We start from the raw sequence: 15170 nt of genomic DNA, 5'->3' as shown, positions 1-15170 counted from the left end.
GTATCTGCGTATATCTTGCAATAGATCTGTGTCTTTGTTCCAAAAGGAGAACCATCCTCATCATCAGAATCACATCCTTAATGAAAATAAAGCGATAATGTTAGCACTCTCCTAGCCCCAATCCCAACTCTACTTTCCATGTCGTTTGTAGTTTCTCATCAATCAGAAAGCCTTCCGTGTGATGCACAAAGACATTGGAATGAGGGTTCTGATGGTGAGATGTCCTATAAGGGATTCATTCTAAAGCTCCTGTGAATAATGGACAATCGAAACACTGAGGTGAAGGGGAGATTTGTTCTTTCTAATTCTAATTGAACAGCAGAAGTAATATCTGTGCAAGTTGAAGAGGCATGATTGAAGCATTGCTCTAGTCTGTGAGCTGAGTTTGGGAGTACACACAATCAGCTTAATATGGAATTCAAAATACTTCCCAAGTAGTTTCCAGAGCTCCACTAGCCCCTGTAAGCGTCTGGGAGGGTCCTCACTTTGACTGAGGTCTCTGTTCAGAGACATTGGAGACCATCTTTCAGACATACAGATCGAAGTATTTGAAGGATCGTGCAGCTTAGTGTTCAGCTAAACATAAGTGCAGACTCAAAATGTGCTTACCTTGCCTGACTTAAATGTTTATATAATCTTACCTTCCATGACCTCATTTTCTTCATTGATTTTCAAAATTTTACATGTGAGTAACAGGGGTAGCACAGAGAAACATAATCAAAAGCCTGGCATGGCCCTTGATAGGAAGGAGTCTCATAGTTTACAAAGGTAGAGAGGCCATTTTATCCCCTAAACTTTAACTGAGAAATCTTGCTGGATCATTTTTTGAAAGCAGCATTACCTTGCACCAAGAAGCATCAACATAGTTCTCAGATATGGCTTCTGAATTTTGTGTGAACACAATTTCTTTAAGTTACTCAAAATTAGGCTTTTCTACTACTCATTTCCTTCATTAGGATTTGCAGTAATTTGTAATCAGATATTTATTTGTTTGCTTCCTTTTTATTGTGTCTCCCCCCCCCCAATCAGACTATGAATTCCCTGAGATCAGAAGCCATGTTTTGTTTCATATATTGATATCTATCTGGCCCCTAGCAAAGTGCCTGCCACATAATAGGCCTTAACTTTAAACCAAGGTTAAAATGTTAAGTTTCTGTGCTGATTTGAAACTTAAACTTCTACTGCTAACAAAATCATGCCAATAAATCATTCTTATCATGTAGAAAGCTGGATGAGATCTTCTTTAGGATCCCACACATTTAAGATTCTAACCCCAACATGGTTTTTGACCCACTGAGATAGTGCAGGAGCCCTGGTGGTATAGCCAGATAAGTGTCAGGCTGTTAACCACAAGGTCAGCAGTTTGAAACCACCAGTCATTCCATGAGAGAAAGATGAGACTTTCTACTCCTATAAAAAGTAATAGTCTTGGAAACCTGCCTGCTCTGTTTTGCTCTGTCCTAAGGGGTCACTGTGAGTCAGAACGCACTCAATGACAGTGCATTGAAGGTGGTGCAGTTAAATCTCTCTGTCACTAACTGGAGAGTTGGGAGGTTGGAGTCTCCCCAGAGGTGCCTCAGAAGAAAGACCTAGTGATCTACTTTTGAAAAACAAGCCTTTCAAAACCCTATAGGGCACAGTTCAACCCCAGCACTCATTGGTTCTCCATGACTTAAGTTGACTAGGTAACAACTAAGGTGCCCTGGTTGTATGGTGAGTTAAAAGCATTGGACTGATAACATCAAGGTTGGTGATTCAAATCCATCTGCTGATCTATAAACCAATCTGCTGTCTGCTCCTGTGAAGATGTAATGTCTTCAGAATGCAAGGGAGCAGTTCTCCTCTGTCCTTTAGGGTCACTATGAGTTGGCATCAGCTTGTTGGCAGTTGGTTATTTTATGGGGATAGTAACTGGTTTAAGGTCCTACCAGGTAGGTTGAACCTGCTCCTTGGTATTGTAAAGGTTACCAGAAAAAAGTAGACAATGAATTGAGTCTTAATAACAGGACTCAATTTAACATTAAGAAGTGTATGATCTAGTTTGAAGGTATAGATTCACTGGAAAACAATGATTAACATTTAATGACAATGTATTACGAAGGGCTAATTAGGGCAATAGGAATTTATGGAAGAAGAGAGTTCCTTGGGGTCTGCAACCATGACTACAGGCTATAGAGAAATTATTGAACATATACTGATCACCAGGAAGGTCTATTTTTTCATGTGTCTCCTAAACCAACCAATCTTGTCCCTTCCTTTGAACATGAAATTATGTAAACAGAATACTGTGAAAGGTAGATTGATTGGGCTTTGATGACCTTGGTTAGGCAGGGTGGTAGCATGTCAAAGAAGCCCTCAAAGTCAACAGAACCATTAGGCTTGGTCAATAGCTCAGTGTTTGGAATGACTAGTGCCATATTTGTTGCCAGCACTTGATTCAACACATAGCCTTTCAAAAATAATCAAGATTCTCAAAAACAGGCAATTTCTTGAACTCAACTCGGCTTTAATCTTTTCACAGAAAGCTCAGAACCCTTATGGCTTTAGTGGCAGATATTGCCCGCTCATTGTAATTGGGGACTCAGGAACTTTTTACTATGCCTAGGTCCACTAGAGTTTACAGTGCAAGAGCTGTTTAGAAAGCCTTGCTATAAGGCCTTCCATTTTTTCTGTGGTGGCCTAGTCTGTCAATGGATCATCCGTAAAGCACTGGGTAAGTGCTCATGTGTGAGTGGAAAAGAATATGGGCAAGCATAGGCAGCTCTGACATCTGCCCACTGCTGACCGCATATTAGGAGAAGTTGGCTTTTGGAGTCCCCAGATGTAATCATTTACTGTCTACACATGGAATCACCTAATTAGCATATGTCCTTGCGTTGCTCTCTCTCTCTCTCTCTCTCTCTCTCTCTCTCTCTTTCTCTCTCTCGCTCTCGCTCTCTCCCTGTCATGCAAAGTCTTCGTGCTCCATTTTATTTCCTCTCTCAGAAATCTTTATTTCTACTGAGAAGGACAGGCTGGACTTTGTTACAGTGATTAACCCCAGCTAAACCAGATCTTCTAGGTTGATTTGAATCTGGGAAAAACAAAATTGGCGGTCATTGGGGATCTTGGTAGACAGGTAGCTTTGCAAAGGGAAGGTTCAGATGGGAAGAACACTCACCGATCGGTCTAGTCCCAGGGGGGAAGTTTGTAAGAATAAGGTATGATTCCAGTCATTAAAGATTAAGCAGTGTCTACAAATCTAACAGAAAGCAAAGCCAGCATCCAGTTCTTAGAAATGAGGCTCAACATAGGGTGTAATGTTTAAAAACAAGGCAAAAGAAAAGGCCACCTCCCAGAAACAGGGCACAAGCCAACACCAGGTCATACAGCAAGTGCATCGTTTCGGTGACTTCTACAGAAGTGTCCATTAAGCTTATTAAATCAATTTGTACAAAGTCAAATGCTCTTATTTCCCTCTAGGCTTCAGGTGGCAGTCCAATGACTGCAGCTATGGGGAGATGCATTAGAGGCTGGATTATCCCTAGCACTTGTCCCAGGAAGACATTTAAAGTAGTCTCTCTCTCTCTCTTTTAGGTATATTAGCAGTTCAAAGGAAGGATAGGGCTTTACATTGAAAGGATCAATCCAGGGATAAAGGAGGTCTTTTCCCGTTCCACAAGGAACCTCTTATGTGGTCTCATTTTGTCTGCTTGTTACACTGGCTTGCCATCTGGAGTCTAGTGGGTAGTAGGTAGCTGGCAAATCATGTACATTCTTTTTAAACATCCGTCCAAATTTGCAATTATGCTTATAGAGAAATATACACTAAACTCTTATTTTTGGTAAAATCATTACCAGAACCTTTGTTCATTTGGATGATAATCATCATTGGATAGTGTGACAAACACTTTGCTTGTTCTGTGTGTGTGGGGGGGGGGGGGGGGCGGCAGAAATGAGTGATACAAATAAACATTTGAAAGTCTGTATCTTTTTACAGAAGAATACTTTAGATATACATATGAACAACTCTATTATAAGAGTGTAATTGGCCTTGAAGCAAAACTGGCAGGATGAAGGAATACTGTAAAGCTATTAATTTTTCTGAGGATAATTGAGTTTCCCAGGAAAGGTGAGTTCTTGTGTGGCCCTATAGATAGGTGTCATTCTGTAGCAGATGAGCTCAGCCAGGCTTTCTCTTTGGAGAGAATTATGCAAGGACAAGGAAGTCCTTAGGTACCAGGGAGCCATTCATTCAATTACAGCATATAAGAATAAATAAATAAATAAATAAATATATATATATATGTACATGTTATTTTAAGAACATGTTGGTACCGAGTTAAAAGGTTGTTAGAACTAGACTTTCAAAAAAATTGAATGGAAGATTATGGGTATGTGTCTTTATTAAGTTATAATACGAGTTTCCGATCTGAGTGGATCTAATCTCACTGAAAATGAAAAGTATCGTGCCTCTTGTTTTTTCCCCTCTGCATTCTATTGAAAGATATGAGATCAAGAAAAGAGCATAACTTAGAGTTGAATTTAAATCTTACAATTTTCAGGTATGCAATTCTGGATAAGCGATTTAACTTCTACGTTATCTTTAACTACATCTGTATAGGATTTTCTTGGTAGAGTTACTGATTAAAAATGCATGTAGTTTGAAGAGTTAGTGTTTCTTCTGTGGCTGGCAGGTGAATTTCAGGGTAGCATCATGGTTGCGGAGGTACAGAAGCACTCAGTGCATACACTTGTGTTCAGGTCATTGAAAAGGACCCATGACATGTTTGGAGCTGATAATGGAAAACCTGGGCCTTTGGATGTAGAGAGTCACAAATGAAAAACGGCAGTCAAACTTCACAATGAGTATGGCCCTGTGTTGCATATGCCTACTTCAAAAGAAAATTTTAAAGAGATTCCTCTTTAAAATGCAGCCGATTCCTACAATCACAAGCAATATCCTGCCAATCAAGGGCAAGAAGTTGAATATTTGGTGACAGGTACGCACCCATATCCACCAGGCCCTGGGGTTGCTTTGATGGCAGATACGAAGATTCGGAGAATGCCAAGTGAATCCGCCGCACAGTCTTGAGTGGTGGCATCACCCTCTTCTCAGAGCAGGGTGGATGCAAATCGAACTACACCTGGTGGAAATGAATACCGACATCCTGGGGCTTCTGACCGGTCACAGCCTGCGTCTCTGACTGCAGTTTGGGAGGCTTCCACTGGTGGCCAAAAAGGCCCCCACGATGCCAAAACCCCAGTGGCACCCGCCTTGGAAACTCTACAGAGTTATCAGTGGGCACCTTGGCTGGGTTCGATATATTGCTGTGGAACCTGGAAATCAGTGGTTTGTTACTGGGTCTGCTGATAGAACTATAAAGATCTGGGACTTGGTAAGTGGCAAATTAAAGCTGTCATTGACTGGTCATATCTGTGCAGTTTGTGGTGTGATCGTAAGCTCAAGGAGCCCTTACCTGTTCTCTTGTGGAGAAGACAAACAAGTGAAGTGCTGGGATCTTGAGTACAATAAGGCAATAAGACACTATCATGGACATCTAAGTGCCATGTATGGTTTGGATTTGCTTCCAACAATAGATGGGCTGGTAACTTGTAGCCGAGATTCAACTGCACGGATTTGGGATGTGTGAACCAAAGCCAGTGTGCACACATCACATGCACACACAAATGCAGTTGCCACTGGGAGATGTCAAAAAGCAGAGCCACAAATCATTGCTGGAAGACATGACACTACAATCCAATTATGGGACTTGGTGGCTGGAAAAACAAGAGTCACACTAACAAATCACAAAAAATCAGTACGGGATGTGGTTTTACAACCAAGACATTACACATTTGCATCTGGTTCTCCAGATAACAGAAAACAGTGGAACTTCCCTGATGGACGTTTCATTCAAAATCTTTCTGGTCATCATGCCAACATTAAGCCATTGACAGTGAATTCTGACGGACTGCTGATATCTGGAGCTGACAATGGCATGACGAATCCTTGAGACTAGAGAGCTGGCTATAATTTCCAGAGAGTTCATGCAGCTGTGCAGCCTGGGTCTTTAGACAGGGAATCAGGCATATTTGCCTGTGCTTTTGATCAGTCTGAAAGTCGATTACCGACAGCAGAGGCTGATAAAACCATTAAAGTGTACAGAGAGGGTGATACAGCAACAGAAGAAACCCATCCCAGTCAGCTGGAAACCAGAAATTATCAAGAGAAAAAGATTTTCATGTAGCTTTGTCTTCGTGGCAGTTCTATTTTTTTCCTTTCTGTTTTTTTTAAAACTCCCCTTACCTTAGCTTGATGAGGACACCTAGTTGTTATGTGTTCTGACTAGAATTATAAAGCAGAAATTCATTTGCTCATCTCATTGCTGCTTCATCATATTTTATAATAAACTGCTCCCTGGCCTCTAAGAGAGTATATAGTTCATATTTATGGCTAGTATTTAATAAAATTAGTCATTATTATTTTACTATTACTATAGCTATAGCTTGCATACTCATTGGTGACTAATAGTGAAAAATCAAGTTAAAAGATGGTTTTAATACTTAAGTATATTAACATAAATTCACAATTGAATAAAAAAGATGAACAAAACACATGTAACTGCAAAGTCTTCTATAAACTCCTCATTCTTTCCCAGAAAGATGTTTACATGTCTTTTATGGATTACACACAAGCATTCAACTGTGTGGATCATAACAAACCAAAGATGACCTTGTGGAGAATGATCATTCCGGAGCAGTTAGTTATGCTCCTGTGAAACCTGACATGGGCCCAGGGGCAGTCATTTGAACGGAACTAGGAGATCCTGACGGCTTACATTCAAGAAGGATGTGCATCAGATTTGCAGCCTTTCATCATACTCATCTACTCCTTACGCTGAACATATAATCCAAGAAGCTGGAATATGTGAAGCAAAACACGACATTACCACTGGAGGAATTACCATAACTCATTACCAACGTTCCATATGCTAATGACACATCTTGTTTGCTGAAAGCAAAGGGGACTTGGAAAAACTGGACAATGAATAAGAAAGACCAAAGAAAATAATACATTTGGATTATGGAGTTGATCATATTATCATGGACACTCAGAAGGACAAAGGAATCTATCTTGGGGAAAATTCAGTCAGAATTCTTTTTAGAAAGGAGAATGGCAAGATTTCACTCACATATTGTGGACATGTTGTTACCAGAAGGGACCAGTCCCTGAGGACATGATGCTTAGTAAACTAGAGGGCCAGTGCAATTAGGAAGACCCTTGAAGATGTGGATTGCCAAAGGGCTGAAACATAACAATTGTGAGGATGACGCAGGATAGGGCAATGCTTTGGTCTGTTATCTACGGGGTTGCTAAGGGTCAGAACTAACTCCATGGCACCTCATAACAAATATAACAACACAAACATGAACACAGGTCCCTCCCCCAGAGAGTAAATGAATGAGGTTGCAGGATAGGAAACTTGACAGTTCTCTGTAACAGGGCTTTTGTTATATCAGAGATCCATTCCCAATAGGCATCTGTTACTATTGTATTTCATTCACGCATTTGATGAAATACTGTTTATTTCTAATGGTACTGACATGAAACATGCCTCTCCTTAAAAAAATAGCCAGTTTGCTTAAACTTTTGGTATTCAAGAAACATCTCTGAAACGGATTGTGCTGACAATTATAGATAATAGTATTTCAAACAGAAGAAACGATTTCAGTAAGGTCAGAATCGGTTTTGCTTTGGAGCTATGACTGTGGGAAAGGTAAACCATCAGATCCAATGAATGATGCCATTCATGTTTTGAAAGGCAAAGCAATTTCAGAGATGGGTTTCTATTTTAATAATTAGAAAGCCAACTTACTTGAGTGGAACTCTTTAAAAGGTTCTAGGTATAATTAGAAGAATACTTAATTCCCTCCTAACTAGTTCCTCATGAAAGCCATTCATCTTTTTGCCCTTTCTCCCAAGGGTAAAGAACAAGCAGTATGATGAATGCTGATGCTTAACCTCAGCTAAAGTGGGCTGGATGCAGCCGCTCTGTTCCCATAGAGGCTCCAAGAGTGAGGAGCTAGTCACCAATGTCCACCAGAACACTGACCGCCAAACCCATCTCTGTGAGCCTGGCATCTGGTTTCATGGACTTGCCGGGAGGGGGGGGGGATCCAATTTGTGGTATCAATTATCCAGTAAGACAGATCCTCACTTGCATAGGGCATGTCGAAACATCCCAAATGGTCTCTTTTAAGTTACAAATCTTCAGGAAAAGAGATTTTTAAAAAGTTGAAATTTGCTGCACTGAATGAAAATTGTCCCTTTAAAAATGTATTTGCAGCTGTGCCCAATTGATGATATACACATCACATTAACTAGGGATTAGTAAACAATGTGTTCCCCATAAAGAACTGAACAAGTCCGTGCACATCACAGCACTTAATTGTAGTGGTTATATCAAAGCCATATAAAATTTAATCACCAACCACAAGTAAGACTGTGTATTTTACATATGTGTCTCTGTCCTTGTTTTTCCACCTGTTTAAATGAAAGATTCTTGGAATATCATACTATGTAAATCTTGTTTATGATGCAAATATATAGATGCCCTTTCATCTCTTAACAACTTTGATGTCATGATAGGAAACTTAAAATCTCCTCCCAGACAGGCCCCCGAGATGTTATCTGCTTCATAAACTCGTGTGCCCAGTATAAATAAATGCAAACCAATTATAAGGCATTTCTGCTTTCGGTACTTTTTATGAGAAATTTGTCTACTTTTAAATTGATAGAGATATGAGAAGCATTTGTTGGTGCAATTCTCTTTTCGGTTTAGAATACTATCTGAAGCATCAAGGTTCAGGAAGCCTATTAAAGTGGGAAAATAAAAGTCCAAACCTCAATTGAAAATTCATTTAAATAGAAAGGTATGCCCTTACTATGCTGGGAATTCTACCTTGAATCTCCCTCCACGAGCTGCAGTCCTCTGCACACTTAGGAATGTGAACTTCCTTGCCTCCAGTTCAGCTATGTCAAGTACTTGTGTTTTAATAAATAGTTAGCAAAAAGCAGCCCAGTATTTTATTCACCACCTTAATTTTGATTAATGTCTCTCAGAATACTAAACATATTAAGCCCGGGCCCTGACCCCGCAACTTAAAAACAAGCAAACATAAACAAAACCTCCCGACTGGGGGCCTGGCGTGATTTTTAAAAGGTTTCCTAGATCATTCTAATGTTTGAGAACCACCAATCTACTACATAGTGAAGCCCTTGTGGTGTCGCGCAGTAGTCTGCTAGGTCAGCAGTTTGAAACCACCAGCAGCTCGTTGGGAGAAACATGAGGCTTTCAACTCTGGTAAAGAGTTACCATCTTAGAAACCTACCAGGAAAGTTCTACTCTGTCCTGTAATGCGTCGGAATTCACTTGATGGCAATGAGTTTGGTTTTAATTTGCTGAACTACATGGAAAAATTATTTTATTGTATTCATTTAAAACATCTTTAGTATTCAAAGGTTTCAGAACCCACATACCTAAATGAAGTGGAGTTTCTAAAGTAAGGATAGATCTGAAGCAGCAGCTGGCATTATATTTGTTAGAATAATTTTGAAGGAATAAACTCAAAGTTGCATAAAAGCTATATGTCTGAAGGCAAATAAAAAGCAATGCTATTAAATCAGAAACTTTTATTAAACAAAAATGTCAAAATGTGAAGCTATTGTTTCTCAATATATACCCCATGTAGGTTTTTACACTTCCGAAGGCAGTGTGTCTACCTCTCCACCCTTCCTATGAACAATTATGTACTGTGCTATTTGTATCACACCAAAAAGGCTGTTTGGGCATGCTCACAGAATACCAAATCATGTTCCTTTTCAAGGATGTTTGAGTTTGGGGCAGCAAAACGAAATCTGAAAGGGCCAAACCAGGTCTGTAGTGTGGATGGAGGTTAACATTCCCCAATGGAATTCTTGCAAGACAGCCCTTTCCACCGTTAGCGAATGAGCAAGTGCGCAGTCGCGATGGCAGTCAAAATTCCTTCGTGTATCGTTCCTGATATTTCTCTGACCAATTCAGTTCCCACTTTTCTTTAAACTTCTTCCTAACCATCCTTCCCCGTGCTTCCCCTGGGCCTTCTGGTACTCTGTCAAAATTACCTCTTGGGGATCTCAAAAATACAATGGTCTTTGTTTGGACCTCATTCTGACGTCACTGGCTTGTATCTAACTGGCCCCTACCTAGATCCTTTCAGAAGCCACTGTTTTATGTGGACCTTTATTTTGATGGCACCCTGACGAGATACAAACAAGTGTATTGCTGAGAAAATTTGTCGGCAGCCATCCACTAAATAGAGAAATACGCTTCAGCACATTTTGTTTTGAATAGGTCTGTATGGTTCTGAACTGGAGCCCGGGAGCCAATGCAGTTTGGCTAACCCTCGCATAAATTGTTGTGTACCATTGAGTCAAGGATGCAAATCAGTGCAGATTGGTTTAGTCTTGGCCAGCAAAATGACCCCAGGTCTGATCCACGTTTTAAAATGTGGTGAAACCATCATGCTAACCAGAATGGGGGAAATATCAGTCAACATCCCTGCGAGAAGCTTACTTCCTCTCTTAGAAAACGAAGGCAGTGTACAAGTTGGATTGCAGCTGACTGTGTTTGGAGTGAGTTGAGAATAACAGTGACCTATTCAAAACTGGTGGCCAACGGTGGAGCTCTGTTGTGTGTTGCTCTCCACTGTCCTGGCAATAATCCAATCCGATGCAACAGCCTCCGAAAAGGGTGCCCTATGCCTCCTCTGTGTCTCCCATTCCAGAGACTTGATCCATAAGTTCTCCCATTCCAGATGACCCTAATTTGTAAATTCAGCTGCGATCTGGTTTCACACTGCTGAGCATGGATGAAATGGTTCGAACCGGTTTGAAGCCCTTCATCGAGTCATTTACATGTGACTCTGTAAGAGGGAGGAGAATAACCCCAACCATTTCCTGAGAAGATTGCCCTACCTTTCTCCGATGATGAGATTGAATTGCAACCTTCCCATTATCAGTGGGACACTCAACAACCAGGCCACCAGAAATACATGCAAGTTGTATAAACCCTGAAACCAAACTCACTCTCATTGAGTCCATTCTGACACGGTGTTAGGTTGAGTTTTCTAGAGAAATAAAACTAATATGAGAAAGAACTGTATATCAAGAAAGAATGTTATTTCAAGAAAGCAACCCAGCCCAGTCCAACTCAAGTCCATAGGTCTGATGGTAGCTAGAAATGTTCTCAGCTCACCGGCTGGTGGGATAAAGCAGAAAGGTGAGGTGTGAAGCTGAGAGATCATAGGTCATTGGATTCAAGGTCATGTCGAACAAAGGCCCATAGGAACATGGCGGGGTGACACAGCTCTGACATAAGCAAGACAAACTCCATTTTATTTTACTATAAACTCGTAAATATGTTTGTTTTAAACTTTCTAAAGCACAAGGTGGCGAACACAGAGTCATGTTATATGTACAAGTTAGCAACCTCCAGATGCCCACTGGTAGAACTTATCAAAACTACCAGATGGGGCCATTGACGTAATGTGTGACTAAGCAAAGTTGTTTACCTTAATGCATAAAAACCCTACTGATGGCAGACGAGCTTCAGAGCTTCTTCAAAGCAGAGAGGACAGTACATCCCTCTGAGCTCTCCACCGGTAAGGGCAGTCAACTATGATGTATTGCCTGATGTGTGACTATGTATGCCAAATTTTAAGTTAGAATATATACAGATTATAAAATGTGTTATCCCTTTGATAAATAAATGTGTGAATTCACCCTCATGACATGTCTCGGGACTTAGTCCTTTTGCATGCTCGAGACAAGCTCCCAGGGTTGGCAGGCTGCCTGGGCCACCAACCCTAGAGCCAGACAAGGCATCTAACGAAGCAGGAAGAGAGAGAAGTTCTCACTGTCTGGCTTATTAAAAGGCCACGCCCACAAGGAAGCACCATCAGAAGGAGACTCGACTGAGATGTTAGACTCCACCCCTTCCTCCACACAAGTACTATCAACTTGACATGAAAGCTACCCATCACAGACACATAGCAACCCCGTAGGGAAGAGTAGAATTGCCTCATTGGATTTCCAAGGCTGTAGTCTTCATGGGAGCAAACTGCCACATCTGTCTCCCAGCAAAAGAGAAAAAAAATTGCTATCCAGTCCATTCTGATGCATAGTGACCCGATAGAACAGAGTAGAACAGCCCATAGGGTTTCTGAGACTGCAAATCTTTATGAAACAAGGCCAAAACCTAACTCACGGTGTCACCAAGGCCCTTGTAGATATCAGTTGTTGAAAATGATGCTGATACTGAACATTTAATTTTTTTAAATGTCATAGTTCTTTGGTAGGGTCAGGAAAGATTGAACTCCATCTTGTTAATTTGCGATACCTAGAGGATTGTGAATGGATACTCTCCTCATACTCTGCTGGAGCTAGGATGGGGCTTTTGATTATATTTTAAGGATATAATTACAGCATGTTTGTTATAATTTTAATGCAAAACATATCTGATTATATTTTCATTCTGGGAAAATGTGTATATATATGTATAATGTTATGCATATATATATATATGCACACACAGACATATATATGCCTTTTGCTGACCAGAATGTGATGACTCATCAGAATACTGCATTGTACCATCATTCTGCATAATGAGAGTTTACTGCACAGCTATTTTTGGTAGCCTGAAATAGTGGAAAGCTATTCACAATGATGAGTACCTAAATCTGCTGATTGTAGACACGAGTAATTCACAATATCCCATCAGTAATGATGGGGAACAGACAAGCTAATTGACCCACTTAAAGAATAGAGCTCCCCAAAGGGGGCTGTCTTTCATGGCTTAACTCCCATTAATCAACAAATACATATTGAGCTCCTGCTGTGTGCCTAGCATGATGTTGGAGATCATGGAGTACACGACATAAAGCAGGCCAAGGTCCTAGAAAATCTATTGATTCAGTTGCAATAAAAGATATGCACACATGACTTGTACAAAAGAAAATTAAATTTCTGAAAATGATCACATCCTAAGTTACGAAAGAAGATGCTAATATCACAAGATGGTCAAAAATATAATTTAAAATGACATAAAATAGGACTGAACAAGACCACAAACTACAGAACCCAAGAAAAGCTGATGTTTTCACAGGACATGGACCTTAAAGAATGGATAGCTGACTTGTTTTTGTGCCTCAAAGAAGAAATGGTTGTCAACACCCATGTTCCTTTTAAAAAAAAAGTCATCCTCTTGAGTTGCTGGCTTTTGGGGTTTCTGTTTTGTCTCTCTTGTCTGTTTCAGGAATATAAAATGAATGCTGTTAGGAAAACAGCCCTTTGAGTTCAGAGAGATTTTGATCATACATACAAAACAAGCCCCCCAGGGTCTGGAGTACGTGCACATGTCTTTCACGTAACAACATGCACTAGCCTTGTATATGCTGGGCTGTGTGTAGCCACTAGGCTATAACTAGCTACGCTTGTGTTAAGCTTAATTATATTGTTATTCACTTCTATGTCCCAGGTAAAAGTAACAGTGGCATTTTGATTCAGTTTATACTCTCACGCTCTGAAAGGGTCCTGGTGGTACAACAGGTGCTGCCCCAGAAGATTAGTGGTCCCAAACCACTCCGTGGCTCTATGGACGCAAGACCTGACAATCTGCTTCTGTCACGATTACAGCCTGGAGAACCCGATAGGGTCACGATGAGTTGAAATTCTAAGCATTGGCAGTGAACACTCACAGCATCACCCTCAGAGGAGTTCCTGGGTGGTGCCAATATTTAAGGGGCTGGGCTGCTAATTGAGACTTAGGAATGTCAAGTCCACCCAGAGGCAGTTCAGAAGAAAGACCTGGGGATCTATTTCCAAAATTTCAGCTCTTCCAACCCCTGTGAATTCCAATTAAAAAGTCAGAAAACGAAAAGCTTAGGGGACGCATTCTACAATGACACACGGAGTCCCCATGGTTTGGAATCTGAGATGGTGTGTGTGTGTGTGTGTGTGTGTGTGTGTGTGTGTGTGTGTTGGTCTTGATGAGAGGTGTGGCAGCAAACGTGGGATCTATCTTCTACTTTGTGATTCAATCTACCTAGTTATTTCTGGTCTAACCACTTTTTAAATCTAATAACTTTTTGAAAGTTCGGCCATAAGAATTAGTGAAATGTGGTGTTTGGACATTGCTTCAATGCTTTTTTGTTCGGCAATGTTTCTGCAAATAACTCTATTCAATCCACTGCTGTGAAGTCAATTTCAACTTGTAGAAATCCTCTAAGAACAGAGCAGTACTGCTCCGTAGGGGTTCTGAGGCTGTAAATCTTTCCAGAAGGAGGCTGGTCTTGTTGTTCCCCTGTGGGGAGCCACCCATTTTTACTTAGCAACCCCCAAATTAACCCATTAAGGCCCTAAAGCTCCGTATGAACACATATATGACTTAAACTTGCTCATATACTTGTATATAGCTATAATCAACACACACACATGTGCCGGTGATGTATGTTGTTGGCATATATACACTCTCAGTTTTAAGAAAGGAGGGAATGGGGCTTGGACATTTGTGGGGCAGGAGCTGAGTGTCCTAGTGTGTCTGATAACATATGCTGATCTCATGAAGCCTGCTTGCACAGTTTTGTACTAAGGAATAAAACTTGAACAATAATAGTCCATTTTTTAAAGAGATCGGAATAAAGGGAACATAAGCCAGCAACTATTTTAAAGATCACTCTATGGTTCACATAGGAACTTCCATTGGAAGGAAACTTTTCTGCCAAAAATGGTTGGTTGCCTCCAACATGGTCTCTCATTTTAAAATTCAGCATCACAATGTTACAACTTCTTTTATTTCATCCGCACGTATCTCTCTCGTTTGGACTCATTTCACATTCTTGTGATTTGATTTACAAATTTGCTATTGGATTTTAGAGGCATAATGGTATTCATGCTGGTGCCAAAGTACCCATCATAAGTTTCTATGTTAAGCTCTTTTAGTTTCACTTCAACTTTCGCTTGTCATTTTCTATTCTACTGGGACATAACCTGAGCGCTCACTAATAATATCATTGCAGGAGCTTAAGTTGCAGCAGGCCAGGCTTGAGTTAGATCTAAGGGGTACAGGCTATCTTTTTATTTCAAA

General features: G+C 40.5%; 1 pseudogene; it reads left to right on the top strand.

The window, feature by feature from the left end:
• Positions 1 to 4696: 4696 nt before the first annotated feature.
• On the top strand, positions 4697 to 13753 carry LOC101654806 (annotated as a pseudogene).
• The last annotated feature ends 1417 nt before the right edge of the window (positions 13754 to 15170 follow it).

The sequence above is a fragment of the Echinops telfairi genome, unplaced genomic scaffold (genome assembly GCF_000313985.2).
Source record: "Echinops telfairi isolate 266 unplaced genomic scaffold, ASM31398v2 ScPeMD7_31;HRSCAF=116, whole genome shotgun sequence".
Lineage (NCBI taxonomy): Eukaryota > Metazoa > Chordata > Mammalia > Afrosoricida > Tenrecidae > Echinops > Echinops telfairi.
This window is presented reverse-complemented; position numbering and strand designations above follow the sequence as displayed.